The 19461-nt window shown below is 38.7% G+C and overlaps 1 protein-coding gene across 14 annotated transcripts in view; it reads left to right on the top strand.

Annotated features, from left to right (window-relative positions):
• Positions 1-19461, top strand: part of BAZ2B (bromodomain adjacent to zinc finger domain 2B) — a 102024-nt gene that overhangs the window by 21101 nt on the left and 61462 nt on the right. For 13 of the 14 annotated variants that reach the window (XM_052675917.1, XM_052675926.1, XM_052675919.1 and 10 more), the window contains exon 2: positions 6691-6733. The gene's annotated coding sequence lies outside the window, so the exon portion shown is untranslated. Of the gene's footprint in view, positions 1-1309; positions 1422-6690; positions 6734-19461 lie in introns of those variants that run through there. The other variant, XM_052675918.1, reaches the window with a different exon arrangement.

Genomic DNA, 19461 nt, shown 5'->3' on the forward strand with positions numbered 1-19461 from the left:
AACCTTTATGTGGCCTCTTGCACTGAGAGACAAGTGAGTTCGTTCTTCACATGGTTTATATACAGATCTTCAGCACTTGGAAATCAATTTGCGTGGTTGTGTTAGTATTAGAATTATTAATATTATTTTTCAAATATTTGAAAATGGTAAACCATGCAAATTTAAATTCATCAAGATGGTAGAGGGGTAGATAACAATTCCACGTCTAATTAGGAGTGTCTGTAGAAGGTGTTTTCTTGATCATTATCAGACAACTTTATCCATGTTTATGTAAGTGGATCGCTATGCCTGGAGAACTGAAAAAAGAGAGAAGTCTCTGGCTGCATAGAAAAAATATTTTAAGAAAAGAATAGGAATGGACTGCATGCCTCAGTCTTACAGTTTAGGACAGATTTATAGTCCTTGTGTGCAGTGTTCCGTCAGCTGGTGGTCTAACTCCTGTCTTTCATCCGTATTGGAGGTATAGTCTGACAACTGGAAACAGACTACATACAGAGCGCTGGAGTCATTTATTTGTGCGTTTTTTAGAAGCCCATCGTTGGTTTTTTTCTTCAGCCACACTAAATTGGCCTTTGCGGTTTACTATACTGTTGCCTTTCTTAACAGATTGTGGTTTTCTCATATATCCTATTAATCAGTTGAGAATAGTCAAGTGTTTTCTGTGGTGGACTTGTCCTGCTGTTTTGTAGGTCTGCTAAAGAGTCTCTTGTGGTTTGCAGATTCAGGCAGCACATAAATGGGAGGTTTTAAAAATGTTCAGATCCTGAAACTGTCATATATTCCCATGGCTCTTGCCTTTTCAGTTGAATCATGCATTTTTTGGACTGATTTGTTTGCTTTAAATCCCTACTTTGTATTATTGGCTCTTTAGAGTTCAGTTCATCCAAGTTGATAAAAGCCATTTTGAAATGATTTCTAAAAATATTTGATGTCTCAATTTACTTTCCCCAAGTTGTATATTCTAGGGGAAGAGCTTCTTTCTCTTCCTTTTGATTATTCAGAAGAAAATTGCCAAGTGTGTGATTGACATGTGTCAGACTTCAATGGGTATTAATGACTTTTCTGCTAAAACTTGAAAGTGTGTATCTCATCCTGCACAATGAAGCTTGCTTCAACTGTCTCAAATATTTATCTAAGTTTTAAGGGAGTAAGTGCCTCCGTCTTATCAATATTCTGTCTACTAGATTTTCAAGAAATACTAGCTCTACTAATATGGTAACAGCGGGGTATTAAATCTAGATTAAAATTCCTTTATGCTACTTCATGATTCTTTTACAAAATCAGAACTTTGTTTGCTTTCCTGTCACAGAAAACGTCCATAGTAGACAGGTCTTGAATTACTGATGAAAACCAGAAAGCATAGAACTTGAAAACTCGGGTTCCATGAATCTATTCTGCTGTGTAACTGGGAGGAGCACCAGGTAAGTTTTTAGAAGAACAAACATTTTGTAGCATGTTTGCATTGGAGAAGCAAGAAAGCTGCAGTCATGAAAGAAAACTTCCCGCATGATGGCTTGGTACAGAATTTTGCGATGTTTTCAGAATCTAAATTTTGATATCATTAAGTTCCCATTGCCAGAATGTAAACTAGTTATCCCAGTCTTGCATTAAACAAAAAACCCAACAACAACAACAAAATGCAGAATGATAAGTAACAAAGGTGGGAATTGACCTCGCCCAGCCTTCCCACTTAATTCAAACCTTAATTAGCTCCCTTTATATGCTAATATTAAACGCAGATATATATTTTTTCAGTTTTGTAAACATGGATATAATAATGCAGAAAAAAGGATTAGATGATAGTGAAGTTGCCTTGTTAATATTGAAATTTTCTTTAAAAAAAATTACCTGTCCACAGTAACTGTCTACTTCCTGCACAGGCACAGCTGTGTCTTTGCAGGGTCTCATGGCAGTCATTGAGGTACTTCAGCTGTGTTGAGCTGATGATGGGAAACAGGACCGTGAAAGAAGTGCACAGTCTCCTCCTGCAGGCGCTCATTACCTTTTCTATTTTTTTCCCAATCTTGTAAATATTCAGCTTCCACCATATCACGTTCACTATTGTGTTTTAGCTCAATCTTCCACTTTATGTAATATTTGTGTAGCCAAGGCACCTATTTACTTTGGACACTAGCATGAAAGCAAGTCTGTTTTCTATTAATCACAGTATTCTTTGGTATTAGATGCTTCTTGTGTTTCAAAAAGATAAATTTATAATTCATATATATATATATATATTTTTTTTTTTGAACGGTTTATCTTTGAAACCTCAGAAAACAGAAATCTGGAATCACAGAATCACAGAATTGTAGGGGTTGGAAGGGACTTCAGAGATCATCGAGTCCAACCCCCCTGCCAAAGCAGGTTCCCTACAGCAGGTCGCACAGGTCAGCATCCAGGCAGGTCTTGAACATCTGCAGAGAAGGAGACTCCACCACCTCCCTGGGCAGCCTGTTCCAGTGCTCCGTCACCCTCACTGTAAAGAAGTTCTTGCGCATGTTTGTGCGGAACTTCCTATGCTGCAGTTTCCAGCCGTTTCCCCTTGTCCTGTCTCCACTCACCACTGAAAACAGTCTGGCCTCACCATTCTGCCCCCCACACCTTAGATATTTATAGACCTGGATCAGGTCCCCTCTCAGTCTTCTTTTCTTTTGAATTCTAATTTTATCCCAACTGTACAAATTCTACTTGATCAGGTACAAATTTAATTTTGGGTAAAACAAACATGAGGATGGACTCGAGAGTAAGTAACAATTGCAAACACATTTGCAGTAGTTGGTGTGGCACTTAGTTATTACAGTTGATGTATGTATGCTGGTTATCCAGTTGCACAGCATTCTAAAAGTGTTGGCTGTAAGCCTTTAGAAACATCTGATAGGCAGCTCTAAATATATCAAGGTAGTCAAAACCCAGAGCTGTTATTTCTACCTCTCATACTCAATGAAGGCTATCTAATCCATTTTGATTGAGATTACCAAAATTCTTGCTTTTCCAAATAGAAGTTTGAACAGTTTTTGAGGCAGCCCTGCTTTCAGATAATTGGTATTGTTTTCTATTATTCCTTACTTGGTCTCATTCTGAGATGTTTCTGGAAGGGGCGGCCGCGGTGCTGTGGTTGCATCCTAACTCTCTTTTGCATTGGGCTGGAAGCTTGTCCTGTTGCCAAGAGGAGTGTGGGGTGAATTGGTCTGATGAAAGATGGCTCTCTGTGTGTGAACAGGCTACAGGTTGCTTTACTGTAGTGCGTCTCAGTCTCCATTACAGCTGGCCATTGCAGAGCTGTGTTTTGGCACTACTGAGCATGCGAGTGTACTCAGACTAATTTTGATAGTGTCAGAATGGGCTGTTCGTCAGAACATGAGAAGGAGAAGAGAAGAAGATGAGAAGAAATATTTTCAAAATATTATGGTCAGTTAAAGTTTATAACTGGGTATAAGAATGTTTTTGGAAGGTAAAGAATCGGGCTCCTGAAAATGCGTACAGTGACTTTGAACAGCTAATGCTTGCTCTTGGAATAAATGCAACTTGTGCAGAGTCACAAAGAAGAGCATTAGTTTTGAACTGGCTGCCTTAAGGGTTGCCAGTGATGTAAAGGCAGTAGTTATGCAGCTGCACTGCTGGCTGAAGGAAAAAAAATGGGAAATAACTCAGTATTTAACTTGTGCTATGTTGTGTGCTGCGAGAAAATAGTTTCACTGTTAAGTCTACCTCAGCCTTTTTTAAAAATCATCTAAGCAGTCAGTGGTAGTTGCAGTGTGAATATAGCCAATTTATGGGAGCCTTCGCTCTGTGAATCTTTCAAGTGGTGTGATCTGTTTTGTTTTTGACCTTGATTTTGAGGAGCCAGATGCCTTGCTATAATTTCAGGCTGCTTTGTATAAAGTGTACTCTATTTATGGCAACCCAGTTTGAGGTCATAGGGTACAGACTCTGTGGGCTTCATGGTGTCTCTGTTCCTGCCCCCATGCATGTTTCTTCCATTGTCTGACTTAATGTTCTTTGTGATATTAGTGCTCTACCTTTTCCCTACCACTTCCTCATATATTTGCACATAGTATGCAAGTGACTTATTAGATTTTGGAATGCAAACCAAAAAATTACCATGCCACTTCCTGACAAACTCTTTTTTTGATCTGTCTTCAACCTGCAAGTATTCAGTGGTTTTGAGTCATTTGTGGGAGCACTGACCTCATATCACATTCTACAAGTCTCCTCCTGAGGAGCTGGGCCCCTGGATCCCATCCAGGGTTTGTTCCAGGCCTTCAGGAAGGCTTACATGTGCTGTGGCTTTGTGAGCTCAGCCAGCCTCCCTGCCTGGCTGTGCTGGTCAAGCATTGGAGTGGGTTGCTCAGGGAGGTGGAGGAATCCTTTGTATGTGGAGGGATTTAGGAAATGTGTGGACGTTTCATTAGGGGACATGGCTTAATGGGGGGGCTTTGTAGGTCAGGTTCAAGGTTGTACTTGATGGTCTTGAAGGTGTTTTCCAACCTAAATGATTCTATGAACTGTGTTTGAACAGGCAGCGGATTTTTTTCTCTTCTACAATTACTGAAGGTGTACTGAAAAGTTGTCAACGGTTTACGGGCTGGTTCAGCCCAGTTCCGTGATGAGCAGAGGGATCCGCGGATCCGCGCCTCTGGAACAGGGAAACAGGGGACCCCAAAATTATTACAAACAGTGACAATGATCCAAGGAGAAACAAACTAATTTACTAAATATATTATCAGAATGCAAGATAATACACTATAATACAGTGTAATCAGAATTGAAGCTAATAAATCAAATATAATGAGAGAGAGAGAATGTCAGAAAGGTGGGTATAGGCCTCACCACAGCGCTGAGGTGAGATGCGCAGTGCATCTGAGCAGCAGGGAGACGGGAGCAGCACCCACGATGAAGAGCAGGCGAGAAAGAGCAATCGGGGACCTTGCCAGGAGTTAAACCTCCTCTCCCTGACCGCAAGGTCCCCTGGGGAATGTAGTTTTCCTTCTCTTCTGGGCAGGTACCCAGGACTTGAGCATTAACAGTTAAACTCCCAGTGCCCCACATGATGTTATGATGTGGAATACCGAAAACCAAAAATGACAAAACCATGACAAAAGTATATTGCGCTATTTAAGGTCGGAGTGTAGTCAGTCTCTAGTGAAAGAAGGGTATGAAAATACAGATGTACTTGACTGAAGTATATGTTACATTACACAGCGCAGTTGTTTGTTCAGAAGGGAACTGTGTGCAATGCTTCATGCAGTACATGCGGACGTCACAAAGTGACCTTACTTACCACATAGAGTCATAGGATCTTTTGGGACTTTTTGTACTTCATGAAGGAAAGTTCAGGGTTTCAGTCACCTGATAGAGTGGTTCAGAATGTAGAAAAATGCAGATTTTCTTAGTCTTTTCATCTATCAAATGCTTTTCTCCTGGTTCTTACAGGGCGTAGTTACTGTGTCAGATCCTCTTCCGTTAGTTTCTTTCTTTTTTTCTGGTCCAGTACATTTTTTTGTGTTGTCAAAGCATGGCAGTAGAGTAGAGAAGGGAAACAGTAATGTTTTGGTCTCTCTTTGGCAGAACAAATGTGATTCCCTTCCCGCATAGTGTGATTGTGTTGCCCCAGATAAATGGTTTGTTCCTGGCTATCCTTTAACAAGGGAGAAAAATAAATGCTCTTTTCCCAGGAGGCCAAGGAGTGCTGCTCTAATGGAGTGGCCATAACAAATGGAAAAGCCATTGCTGGTTTCAATGCTCAACATGCTTACTGCTTGCAATTAAAAGTGGAAAATTAAAAAAAGAAAAAGGAAAAAAAAAAAAGAAAAAGAAAAAGCTGGTGATGATAATTATCTACTAGATTTAAATTATTACCTAGCTTATCTTCAGCTCCCTAAAAGATTAGTGTGCATGAAGAGAGCATCTACAAGCTTTGTACTGCCAGTCACCTACTAGGTTTGTATTGCCAGTATGTGCAAAATTTCTCTGCTCTTATTACTTGGATTCCTTGGGAATAAAAGTAAACACTGGGAAACCCCAGCAATATTGGATTTTTGCTATTATGGCAGGTAATGCTTTCCTAAAATGTTTGTATTCCAAATGTTGCAACTGTTCTGTGCTGTACAGGAAATAGATGGGGGGGGAAAAAAAAAGAACAACTTTGTAGAAAAAATAACTTACATAGTAGAGGAAAGAAAGTTCAGGACGAAAGCAATTTAAGTCTTCAAAAATTATTTTCAGTTTTAATTTTTCAGTGATATGTAGGGTGCTTCTCATATCATGAACAGATTTTGAAATGGTTGTGCCTGAGAAAATCAGTAATGCGAAAAATATTGGTTCCATATAAACAAAGTTGTAAATGCCCATTGACTTTAGTAAGGCCAGAATTCTGTTTGCATTCTAAGACACACAATCCTTTTTGCAATTCAGTAAGTTTAAAATGGGTACACACACGTTTGAACATCTCATTGCAACCCGAAAAGTATGATTACATAATACTTGGTTTAAAGTATTCTTGTTTTAATGGCTTCATGTTTGGGAATGTGCGATAGTTACAGTGTTTTTCGTATACTGGAAATTAGTTTTACAGTCTTCTTTTTTTAGAAATCTTAATGTTCTGTTTAATGTGTCTTTTTTTTTTTTATAATAAAAGTTACTTGATGAAGAGATGATTGTGCTGATTGTGAATTGTTTTCTGTTTTGCAGCTCACAGAACAGCGATGTCACAGAACTGAACGCATTTGTCGCAGTAAGTATGCCACAGCATTAAGCATTCTGCTAATTTTTTGGGAAGCATCAGCTACACATAGGGAAAAGGAAGATGTGTAGTGCTCGTTCTGCATCTAGGTCCTGATTCAGCAAGGTGTAAAGTACTGGTTTAACTAAATCTCTTAGATATTTAGTCCACATATGTAATTCTGTGACTTCAGTTTTTACCATTGGGTAAGTCTTTAATCAGCACCATGATAGCACTGTAGCAGTGAGCGATTACTTTAATGTAGGATTGAAATATAAATTTGACAGTATTACACTGTTTCAGAATGCCTCGAGTGGTTTTGACATCTGACTGTTCAGTTTAGAGAAAATTTAAAAAGAGTTGGGAGATTCTGCTAAAAGTTTTGATTCCAAAATCCATTTTTGCAACCTGCAGAAATAATTTTGAATGCTCAAAGATTCATTGTGTTGTTTCGCAACATAAATGGTTATCATTTTTTACTCATAGCTTATTGGACTATTAGGAAATGAAGAATTTTGCATTCATATTATTTTGCTTATTTTTTCACGGTAAAGAAACACAGTAAAGTTGTGGTGTCTTAGTCGTTTACTTTGGACAAACGTAATGGTGAAAACTAAAATAGATACAAAGAAACTTAAAGCCTGACTAGCTAGGTGTAGCTCAGAGTTGTAACTTTCAGGCACATCTCTATACTGTCATTGTATTTACTGTCTGTCAGGTACACTGAGTGAGAGATGGAAATCTAATAGCTTTGAAATGATTTTTTGGGTTTATGATTTTGGTTCTCATCAAGTGAACCACCAATTCTTCATGCACTTTCTATGACAATACACCCTGAAATGTAGAATCATAGAATCATGAAGTTGGAAACGACCTGCAAAATCATCTAATCCAACCATCCTCCCATCACCACTGCTACCACAAGCACTGAACTGTATTTCGTAGCCTCTGGAGCACTGCCAGGGACGGCGACTCCACCACCTCCCTGTGCAGCCATTGCAGTGCCTGACCACTCCCTGAGAGAAAAAGTTCTTCCTTATGTCCAACCTGAACCTCCTCTGGTACAACTTGCGGCCGTTTCCTGGGAGAAGAGGCCAAACCCCTCCTCATCACAGCCTCCCTTCAGGAAGTTGTAGAGTGCAATGAGGTCTCCTCTGAACCTCCTCTTCTCAAGAGTATCTTAGTGAAAAGATACTGTAAGTTCACATTCAGAGATCAGATATGTCAACTAACGTGAGCTTTATTGGATCCCTGAAAATACTGTGTGGTACGATAGAGCCATACATTTCAGTAGTGACATTCATGCAGCCATTCCAGATGTAACTTAACAGTCTGTAAATTTGCCCTGACAATGTGGAAAAATAAATTCAGTATTTTTAAAATGTAGGTTTTAGATCACAGGCTCAGGCTTTGGAAGTACTTCTTCAAGTGTGCAGTTCCATGTGTCACCACGTATGACTTGTTTTCATTTTGTATTTGGGAGAGTGTTAAGACCACCAGCGTTTGCTGGCTTCAGAGAATCAACAGATTTATATGGAAAGAATAATGTTGTTAAACAGGAGGAAACAAATGATTTTAAAGATGGAAAAAAAGGCATAAAACTTGTTGTAATACAGTACAACAATACTTGTTGTAATACTGACTGTTACTGTAGGGCATGCTAGTTTTAATGAGAAGGCTTTCTCTTCACAAAAACTGAAACCAGTGCTATCTTTGCTAACAGCAGGTTCTCTATGGGGGTGTACTGAAGCTGGCATTTAATTAGAAGCTTCATATCTCAAGACTGCTACCTTCCTTCCTAAACAAACTTCTAGTTTTACATGTTTGGTGTTGGTGAGAAGGTAGGATCTTACTAGCTTTAAAAAATCACCCTTATCTTAGCATGTAGTTTTTCAAATCCCAAATTCTTGAATTATGACTTAGAAAGAAAAAAGAAAAAAATGGAGTCCTGTTTCTAGAGGAGATTCAGTCCCACTGAAAATGTGGATACATGAATATTGAAAAACAAACCTTGCTTGAGTTGAAAATTTGCTTCTGACTTTCTGAATACTTTATTAGGGCTTTTGTTAGGGCTCTTTTGGCCTTGGTAGTTTGGAAGTTATTATGAGTGCAGAGGCTGCTTTGAAGAACTGTTAGACGTATAGCTGTGGAATGAGAGCTGCTAGTTGGCTGCACTGTTTTTGTTGCGCTGGTGAACAATTGAGATGAATAGATGAATACTGAACAAAAGTGCCTTAGTAGAATGAGAGGAATGCTCCATAAAGAGTGAAGTTGACATGTGTAACATTTTTTCCTACAGCAGTTTGACTGGGTAAGTACAGGAGGAATTTGTAGTTTTTCATCCATTCTCCTGTAGTCTTCCAGAATTCTAAGGAGATAATAGATGTGTGTCTCTAAATAAGCTAATTTTGAAGGCTGATCGTTTGTACGTGTTGCTCTGAAAATAATACCTCCTACTTATTTCAATGTGAACTACAATGGCTACAAAGATCACAATAACACTGTTTGATAGAACAAATTCTCAGGTGAAAAAGACTTATTCAACGTAGTCATCACCATTAGACATATGTTTTACCAGCAATAAATAAGGGTCTGCCTGCCGTGGTCTTAAAATCTGCACCAGTGGAGGTGACCCACTGTTTCACAGCTGCTATGGTGACATTGTTGCTAGGAAAATGCTGCCATTTTTCATTGAGGGGCAGAATGTGCCAAAAACAGGCTATGTGGTGGGAGTGATGTGACAGTCAAGTCAAAATTCAGTTTGTTGTGTACTCTCTTCAGTGTTCTGCTCCCCCCCCCTCCCCCCCATTGTGGGGCCTGGTGTTACTGCGTTGCAGGAGAAAGGTTGTTTTCTGCTCTGCTCTGACTCTGAAAATTGGAGCCTTCGGCTTAGTCAGTGTTGTGATGCAGCGGTCAGAGTTGATGGTTTGTTTGGTTCCAGGAAGTCCAGAAAGATCCTCCCTTTCGTGTCCCAGAAGACAGCTGACATCACTTTACCTGCTGAAGGCTGCATCTTGAACTTTTCTTCAATAGGGAATTCACGTGTCACTGATTCATGGACTGCTGTTCTGACTTCAGCTTGTAGTAGTGACACCACATGTTGTTACCAGTAATGGTGTAATCCAGATATTATCACCTTTGGCCTCATATTGATGTAATAGGTCCTGAAAAACTTGCTTATGAAGTTTTTTCTGTTCCTGTATGAGCACTTGTAGGACCCACCTGTTGCAGTTTTTTTTGATGTTCCAACATTGCCACCATCATTTCCACTGCACTGAAGCTGATATTCAAACTCTATACTCTGTTCCCTGATTGTAATCTGCTAGTTGAGGTGATTGATATGATTGAGACGTTCTTCATTTTGTGGTGTGGCTGTCCAGAACATGGCTTGTCTTTCATGTCATTGTCTTTCATATCACTGTCGCCACTGCAGAAATCCACCATCTATGTGCACCTATGAGCACCCTGTGCTCACATCCACTGTTTGATCTCCACAAACATTCAGCAGGTGTCGATGAATGTCAGTGGTGTCATTTTTTCTGCATGGAGAAGATGAGTTGCACGCCTTTGCTTTGTCCTCACTTCCACGTCAGGCACCTTTTGTGGGACTGCCCTTCTGCTGCCATCTGAGGCACAGCAACGAAATGTCAAAGGGAAATTGGTGGGAAGGTTCACCCTCTGCTGCTATCCAACCTGCATCTACTTCTGATGTTGTGGGCCGTCATAATAAAGTACGAGGTGTTACTTTTAGTGCAATCTCATGCCAACTCAGTGTGCAAATTTATTCTCCTTGTTTTATAGCAACTTGAGTGTATTATCAGTTCCCCCATGCCCTGTAATTGTTCTCAGATGCCTTCCAAGAAGGGAGCTTAAGGATTTAAATATGTAGCTGTAAATTTTTTTGTGTGTTTGCATTTTCAAATATTCAAAGATGCAGAGAATTATTGAAAGTGCCTTTGGTTATGAAAAGGAAATCTTAGTATTTTTATTCCCTTAAAACAAGCTGTTCTCAGTGCTTGTAGTAATGGCATTTGAGAAGCAGAAGTTTTTCCTTGGCAGTGTAGATGGGTATGCATTTGGCAAGGTCTGAAAAAAAACCATACTTTCGTCATACAACTAAAACCTGCAGATTTAATTATATCTTTTTTTTAATACAATAACAATTACCATAGACTGAGAAAGCAAGAATAATACGATATTCAGAGCCTATTTCTATGCCTGAAGTAACTATACTGGGTTTAAGTAAAGGGTAGAAAACAATTACACCTTTTTTTCCTCTTTTTATATAATTAATTTTATAAACATGCTTCTAATTTAAAAAATTGAGATAAAAGTAGCTTGTTGCCAGTGAAGAACATATTTTATGTTGCTGAATCATCTGCAGATTCAATTTTGACTTTCAACAACTGTAATTCTGTATATATGTGTATGCTTGTGTGTGTTTTTAGACTTTGCTTCCAAGGAAAGACCTCAAACCACAATTTACTGAAGAAGGATTAAAAAATTGATGAAGAAAAATTACAGAATGAAGGAGAATTTCAGAGAAAGAACTCACAAGTCACACTTATGTTCAGAATATGTGGTTTCATTGCAGTTTTCTGGAGCATGATTTGAAATGAACACAAAACACTACTGACATAATTTTTGTAAAAGATTCCAGCAACTGTTCAAATGTAATGCTGAAAACCAGAATTAATAATGGCTATGCTGAAAGGGTTAAAAGGCAGATTCTGATTAAGTATTGTCATGATTAACATCTGTTAGGAGAAATAAGTGGTTTATTAAGCTTTACAATACAGATGGCAACTGAGGGAGTTCAGTTGTGAACTGACTTCTTTTGTAGTATCACTATTGTTAAGACTTGCTGTGTTTCCTTGTAACAGTAGTAGTTTGCACAAAAAACGTTTGTTGTTTACAGTTGCTTTAGAAGACTAAAAGCTAAGAGATCTTTCCAAGGAGAAATGATGTGTTTTAACTTTGTCTGGTTTTTCTTTCAGAAAGTGCTTTTTGTATTTTAAAACAAAATTTTCTCTGCTTATGGGAGATGGGAAATAATTATAATTGAACTTTGGAGCTCTAATGAGCTAAATCTGATTTAAATGCTTAGTTTAAAAAGTCTGCTATTTCTAGGATAATTTCCAGTTGCAAGTCAGTACAATGTTATATTTTGCAAACGCATCAGTGATTTTTCTCCTGGTAGCTACCCTGAGTGCTATTGCTGTTGTTATCGTGACAAAGCTGTTTTCAGTAGGGCTTTACCAACTCAGCACAGGCAAGGTTGTGAAAGTCCTGTCTGGACAAGGGTTACGGGTTCAAGGATGGAGGACCAGTATGGTTTTTGTGTGTGTTATTACAGCTCGTCATATTACTGTGAATTATTTGATTCTTCATTATATTCTCGAGATCATAAAAATTCTTAGATAAGAATCATTTTGCTTTTTTTTCTGATTTTTAAGGGAAGTAGTAAAGTCCTGTTTTAATAAAGAAAACTTGAAAACGTAGGATCTCAGGAATGTCAAAACTGAGAAAGTGAGTGGGATCCTTAAAGGAAGAAAAAAAAAAAAGGAGCTCTTTTAACAACTGGAGGAGCTTAGATGAGTGATTTGTGAGAAACTGATGTGAAAACAGGAGAGCTTTTTATCTTGGAGCAGCATGCTGATCAACATCCTTTCAGCCATGTGTGAATGATACTATGCCTTCCTTGCCTCATCCTCAGTTTTTATTGTGGCTTGTATCTTCCATTACTTGTGGAATTGTTATTCCAGAAACTAATTCTTTCAAACAATTTGTGAGTAATAATAACAGGACAGACAGGAGCAGCTGGTTAAAAAAACCATGTTGCAGAAGGGTCACTGGAGTTTTGGTAGACAGTGAGATGAACATGAATCAGCCTTGCACCTTTGCAGCAAAGTTGGCCCGCTGTATCGTGGAATATGTTGGTACAAATATAGGCAGCCGGCTGAGCAAAGTGACTCCTACCATCCCATTTTACCTCCCTGTGTCCACATCTCATCCTCACCAAGTTTGCAGATAGCACCAAGTTGGAGTGAAGTGTTATCTGTCTGAGAATAGGAAGGCCCTTCAGAGGGATCTGGACAGGCTGAAAGATAGGCTGAGGCCAACAGTATGAGGCTGAACAAGACCAAGTGCTGGGTGCTGCACTTTGGTAGCAACAAAGCTGTGCAGTGCTGCAGGCTTGGGGTAGAGCGGTTGGAAAGCTGCATGGATGAAAAGTACTTGGAGGTGGTAGCTGAGACAGTGACTGAATTTGAGCGAGCAGTGTGTGCAGATGGCCAGGAAGGCCAGTGGCATCTTGGTTTGTATCAGAAAGAGTGCAGCCAGCAGGAGCAGGGAAGTGATTGTCCTTCTGTACTGGCACTGGTGAGGTGAGTGCTATGTTCAATTCTGGGTCCCTCCTCCAGAAGAATATTTGAGGCCAGTGAAGCATGTTCAGAGAAGGGCAACAAAGCTGGTGAGGGATCTGGAGCACATTCCTATGGGATGTGACTGAGGGAATTGTTCAGTCTGGAGAAGAATTTCAGGGTAGACCTCATAGCCACCAACACTCCTGACAGGAGGTTGTGGCGAGGTGGGAGCTGGCCTCTGCTCCTGGGTTACAGAGATAGGATGAGAGGTGGTGGCCTCTCCTTGTGCCAGGGGATGGGAAGTTGGGAGTTAGGAAACCTTGTCTTGTCTTGTCAGGCACAGGCTGCCCAAGGAGATGGTGGAGTCACTGTTCCTGGAGATGTGGAGACTAAAGGACAGGGTTAGTGGGAATGGACTAGATGATCTCAGAGGTCTTTTCCAGTCTTAATGATTCGGTGATATAGAATGTTCCTGATTTTGGTCTTTGATATACAAGAGAGATAGTAGCATACGTTAAGTGGGCCATCAAGGACAGAGGACAAAACATTTTACAAATGGCTGAGAACTGAGTTTGTTCAGCCTTGAAGAGGGTAGGGAATCTGCTGTTATCTTCAATTGCATAAAAGGTGTTACAGAAAAGGCAAGTCAGGTTCCTCTTGGAAGCAGAAAATGAAAGGAGAAAAGGCAAAAGGCAAGCTATATGAAAATTTGATTAGATAGCAAAGGAAAAATTGCTCAGAACGAAAATGATCAGAAGCTGAAATGAGGGTTCAGAGAGCCTGCAAAATTTACACATTGTTTGGACAATGCTCTGAGCAACTTGATCTAACTTGAAAGTTAACCATGCTTTAAGGAGGAAGTTGGATCATATTGCCTCTAGAAATTGTTTAGAAGTTATTTCCAGTCCTCAAAACTTTTATGCCTCTTTCCATCTCTTAAACTATAAAAAGTTACTGTTTTTTTTTTTTTTTTTTTTTTTTTTTACTTTTGTATCCCTAGGATTTTTAACAGAGAAAGAAAGTAGTAAAGAGGCAGTAACATCAAGGCATTAAGTCAGTGCTTCCTGGCAAGGAAGATATAATAGAAGACAACTGCAGTTGTAAGAAAGAAAGGTTTGGATTTCTAGCAGTGAGTGACTCCCGTTTTTCCACTGCTCATTCATATCTTTAGTAAGATCTTTCCTCATGTGGGGCTGTCCATCAGATTTGGCAATGTCTAAATACATTATTCTGACTGTTTCCTTAGCTCTGCTGCATTGGCTTCTTTGTACTACCTCCTCTTAAAGGTGTGTTCTTCTGCCTCTCTCTTGGGCCAGCATTCCTTGATTTGGAGCCTCTATCTTAAATTCGGATGCAGTATTGTTCTCTTGTTCATGTTTGACTCTTAGCTCCAACAACTGGGGAAGAATGAAGCGTAGGTCTGTATTTGTCCTGAGTCAAGCCTCTTACTTACTACAGCATCCTTGTATTGTTCTGTTTTCCAACCCGTTTTATCACTAGAAAAACAGAGCAATTAACTAGCAGTAATGAGGAGGGTGGGGGAAGTTGAATTACAGATGAGATAAGAAACACCTGAAATGTATATCAGTAGCAGCTGGAGAATGGAATGAGGGTTTTTTTGAGTGAGAGATATGATATGAGAGTGTCAGGTAAATACCTGTAAGTCATAAAATAAACATTCTGGTTGTGTGTCCATGAGTCCTAGCACTTCTTAAAGCACAATTCCTAGCACTTCTTAAACAAGAACAAAAGGTAATGCCAGAATTGCTTCAGCTCTGTCCTGCAGTCTGTCCCAGTTCTTCTGTGATTTAGCCAGGGAAAATCTGGGGGGTAGTATTTTGGGTGATTAGAAGACATCTTTTTCTGTATGAGTTTAGAAAACATTCGTGGCCTCAATTGAGTTTATGCTTTGAGTATTAAAAGCAGTGTGAACAAAGGTGAATGGGGGGCAGAGTGCAGATAGATTGGCAGAGAAATAAAACATGCAATTTGAGTGGTTGATGCTATTATGTGACAGGTAGAGGTAAAGACAATAGACAGTGGGAAGAAAGGATGTCAGTTAAGCTAAGCCTGTGCAATATGTACTTTACAGGGATTATGATGTGAGGTGTCGTGATGTTGCTTGCAAGCTTTGTCTAGTGCTCACGTTTTGCTACCATGTATTTACTGTACTGAAGATTCACATCACAGTAGTGCATGTGACACACGTGTGTGTGTGTGTATGGAACACTCACTGCAAAATCAGGCTGTGAATTTGGAGCTTTAACAATGACTTGGAGAACCAACAACTACCTGAATTTCAAGGCTCAAAAGATGCCAGCAAAGGAGTACTTCTGCTAAGTTAGCATTCTGACAGGCCAGCTGACAGGATGTATGTTTAGTGGATTTAGCGTGATTTAGCGGAGGCTTGTTGGAGTCAGGGTCGTTTGGTTAGGGTGCGGTTGGACTTGGTGATCTTTACGGTCTTTTCCAACCGGAGCAATTCTGTGATTCTGTGCTTATGTTCTGTTCTTATATTTTGGAGTGTGTGTGTAAATAAAAAATAAATGAAAAGTCATTTTTATCTCTGGCTTTTTGTTCAGTGAGGCAAGGGCTCTTTCCTTCTTTGTTCCAACTTTAACCTGGGAATTTTTTTGATTGAAACCAGTTTGTATATAGGTTAGGAGATGTAGAGCTGATGTAGACAAATGTAGTTCTGTTGATTTCAGTTAAACTGTGATAGTTTATTCTGCACGATGGTCTCATAATAAGGATCTTATTAGATGGGTTTTGTTTATTTGGGAAAATCTAATTTGAGGTTGTGTGCATGTATGTTGTGTACACACACATTTTGAAATCAGATGCTTTTTAACTGATTTACATGTTCTGTTTGAATTTGAAGGATTTTCTTTTTAGTTTCTTCACAAGTAATTAATTTAAAACAAGCATAACAACCGAAAGGGTGTATAAATAGGAGTTTTTATATCCTTGCACAATTCAGAGCAAGTAAAAATGGTGCCTTAGAGCATGGCTTAAATGCATGCCAGTTGACTAAAGCATGGGCTTAGAGCTTGTAGAAGGCTTATATGTGATCTGTTTCAGATGTATTACAGGGGGGATGTCAAGGTGAAAGCAGACTTGCAGAATGGTTGGTATTCTGACTCCGAGGCTGTAAATGGCTCTGTGGCAGATGGAGTCTTTGTCAAGGAAGAAAAATGGCAGCTCTGGAAGATCATAGATGTTTTTGTTGGGTGGCTCAGCACACAGGCAGTTAGTTTGTAGCGTTCAGGATTTTCTCCTTTGTTTTAATAAATTGTCCTCTAATTTTATTCTCTATGAGTCGCTAAATAGCAGTCACTGTAATTCAGTACAATCTGTGGTATTCCGTTAGGAAAAAAAAGGGTCAGCTTGTTTTATTACCAGATTTTAAATAAGCTTTGCAGGTTGTGTGCATGAAGCCCTAAAAATAGCTTTTCTCTTAGCATGTAAAAAATAAAGACATATACGTGTGCATACAACTGCTAGTACAGCAAATAATATTACAATAGCATTGTTAGGTCTCTTGAATATGATTTTAAACCACAGAAAGAAAAGCAGCAGACTTTAGATTGTTTGTATTTTGTCTACATCTGTGTCATTTATCTCAGTAAAATACAGATTTTTGCTCTATATATTGAAGAATCTGTTTCTGGTTAGTTTGGAGAAGATAAATATGGTTTATAATTCAGCCTCTTGTGAATTCATATTTTTCTTTGATAAATATTCATTTGTCTCTTAGCGCTGCACAGCATCTGATTCTGCATGCTTTTGCTGTGGTTTTGTTTGCATTCTAATCTTCACTTATATGTATGAGGTTAAGTATGTTCTTAGAGAAAAATGATTCACTTTTATCTGTAGAGTAACTGGTTTCTATACTGTCATTCCTATTAATTACATTTGTGGTAAGTTATGGAGATGAAGGTGGATGTCGTATGACATATGCCTGATTGCTGAGTGTAAACAGTTACATACTAGAATCACATTTCACGTGCACAGTAGATGTGGATATCCAAGAATATCTTTCTTTTCTCAGTTACTCATTTGAATAAATATAGAGAAATGTTAGAAGATGTGATCTTCTTATGGTCTATACATGCTGGACAGATTCCTGATAGATGTACTGATGTCACTTGAAGTAGAACATAGCCTCAAGAACCTACATCGTCTTGCAGAAAGAATGCTCAAGTGGTCAGTTGACCTATGCTAAAGGGTAAGAAGTCAGCACTCAAAGTGCAAGCATTACACAGCTATCACCTGCCAGCAGCACTCTTTAGCCTACTTGACTAAAATTATAGAAAGCAGTTACTGTTCATCACAGATGAAAGTGACCCGGTACTTTGAAGGATTGAGGTTATTGCGTTGGAATCTCTCTCTTTCAGTGCCTGGAAGTTATACAGTATTTGCTCTTGAGGATAAACCCACTATAATTAACTGTGCCTTTGTCTATTTGAGATACAGCATACGTGGCTTTTGTGCAGAAAGGCAAATGCTTTGTAATCAAAACTGAAGTACTTTTGATAATGTGTGATCCAAAATAGTCTTCATACGTCTTTTAATTAGAACATGATAATGCACAGTTAAGGGTAATAAAGCTTCTTATGACACGCACCTGGACGTTCCTTATCATATAGTTGTCTTTAAAAATGACAGAAATCAGGGAGAAATACAGCGATGTTATGTGCCTTCAGGTCTTATCACATAGGTGACTGCTAGTGGAAGTCTTACACTTTCTGTTACTTACTTTGTTATGTCAGCTAACCCAGCGATGTTCTTCCCGGGCTGTGAGGCGATGAGCTGATATGGCTGGTTTCAGAGGCACTTCTGCCTGTTTGCCTGTTTTCAGATGTTTTATCATTTCATTATTTCTCCTCAATTTTTCTTGGTTTCTTGTACTTTTTTGCGTTTGTAAGCCTACAAGGACTATTCCAGGGGAGCTCTTGATGCTATCTGTGCAGCTTTTGGTATGCTAACAGTGACAAACTGGCTGTTTGTCTTTATGGAATTGGAGTTTTGGAGTGTTTGTTGTTTTTCCCTTTTTTCAACCAACCAAACCGGACAGCGAGGTTTTGTGGTGTTTTTTTTTTTTCTTAGTTATGGATATGAATTTAGTTATAGATATGACTTATTGAGAAAAATGCTCACTTGGTAGTAGCATGATGGTATCAATATATTGTTTGTACTGTTTCAGTTAAAACACTGGAAAATGAGAACAGTGAAATAAATCGGTGGAATATATACTAATTTACATAGTATTTGAGTAAATTGAAAACAGTTCTGATAGTCTTGGATCTGGTGGTGTGAATAGGTTGCTTTGTATCTATGAAGTATAAAGCAGCTTTTATCCACGGAACCAAAATACCATGATAGTACCAACAGAGAAAAATGTCTTTTGTTGTGTTTTAATCTTTCTGTGGTCAGCTCTGAATAAATAATTGCATTCAGCATTCATCTCTTTTCACTAACTTGTTTTGCTTAACTGGTATGTACAGTCTGTGCTTATATGCACTGTTGCTGAACTTGTTGGATTGTTTTACTTGTTTGCATGATAATTTTGCATTCTGCAACTGTTCATGCAGAGCAGTTGAATCTCTGTTCGTGTCAGAATTCCAACTTCTGTTCATGTTTAATCATTAATTTAATACAAAAGAAATTTTTTAAAACTTGTGTTCCTCCATGCATTAATTGGTATACAGCTCTAGCTGCTCCAAGGGAACACCCAGTTTAAATCAGATATTCCTGCAGTTTTAGCTAGAAGTAAAACTCCTTTGTCTCTTCAGCATCCATTGATTTTTCTTTCAAGAGTGCATTAACAGTGATGTTAGAATCCATGCAATTAGCATCTGTGCTGAGCAAAATAAATAAATAAAGAAATTGTTAAATGAAAAGTGCTACACATAGTATTAACAAAATACTTTATTGTGTTGCTGTACAGGAAGCAGTGAAACAAGGAAGACAAAGTAGTGAAAGGTCGAGGAAAAATGAGAGAGAGAACAAATGATGCAAAAAGAAAATGACACTGAGGTCTTGGTTTAATACATATGTATTCCAGGTTGATGGCTGATTTCATTAGCAAATCTCATTGTTATGCAATGTCTGTTCTTCTGCAGCAAAATGAATATTGTATTCTCAGAGGCTCTGTGTGTGTGTGATATCATGGTGATAGAAAAATTAAAGAATATGTATTTTTAGTTACTTTTTCCTTTTTAAAATTTTTTTTAAAAAGCCTTCATATTTTCCAATCAGTTATTTTATATTGCATTTCTTCAATAAACTTCTAATGGGAAATTTTAATGGAAAACTGCAATTTATTCTCCCCCTTTTCTCTGTGCGTTTTTTTGCCACGTTTGCAACCTATGC

The sequence above is a fragment of the Tympanuchus pallidicinctus genome, unplaced genomic scaffold (assembly GCF_026119805.1).
Source record: "Tympanuchus pallidicinctus isolate F22 unplaced genomic scaffold, pur_lepc_1.0 scaffold15, whole genome shotgun sequence".
Taxonomy (NCBI): Eukaryota; Metazoa; Chordata; class Aves; order Galliformes; family Phasianidae; genus Tympanuchus; species Tympanuchus pallidicinctus.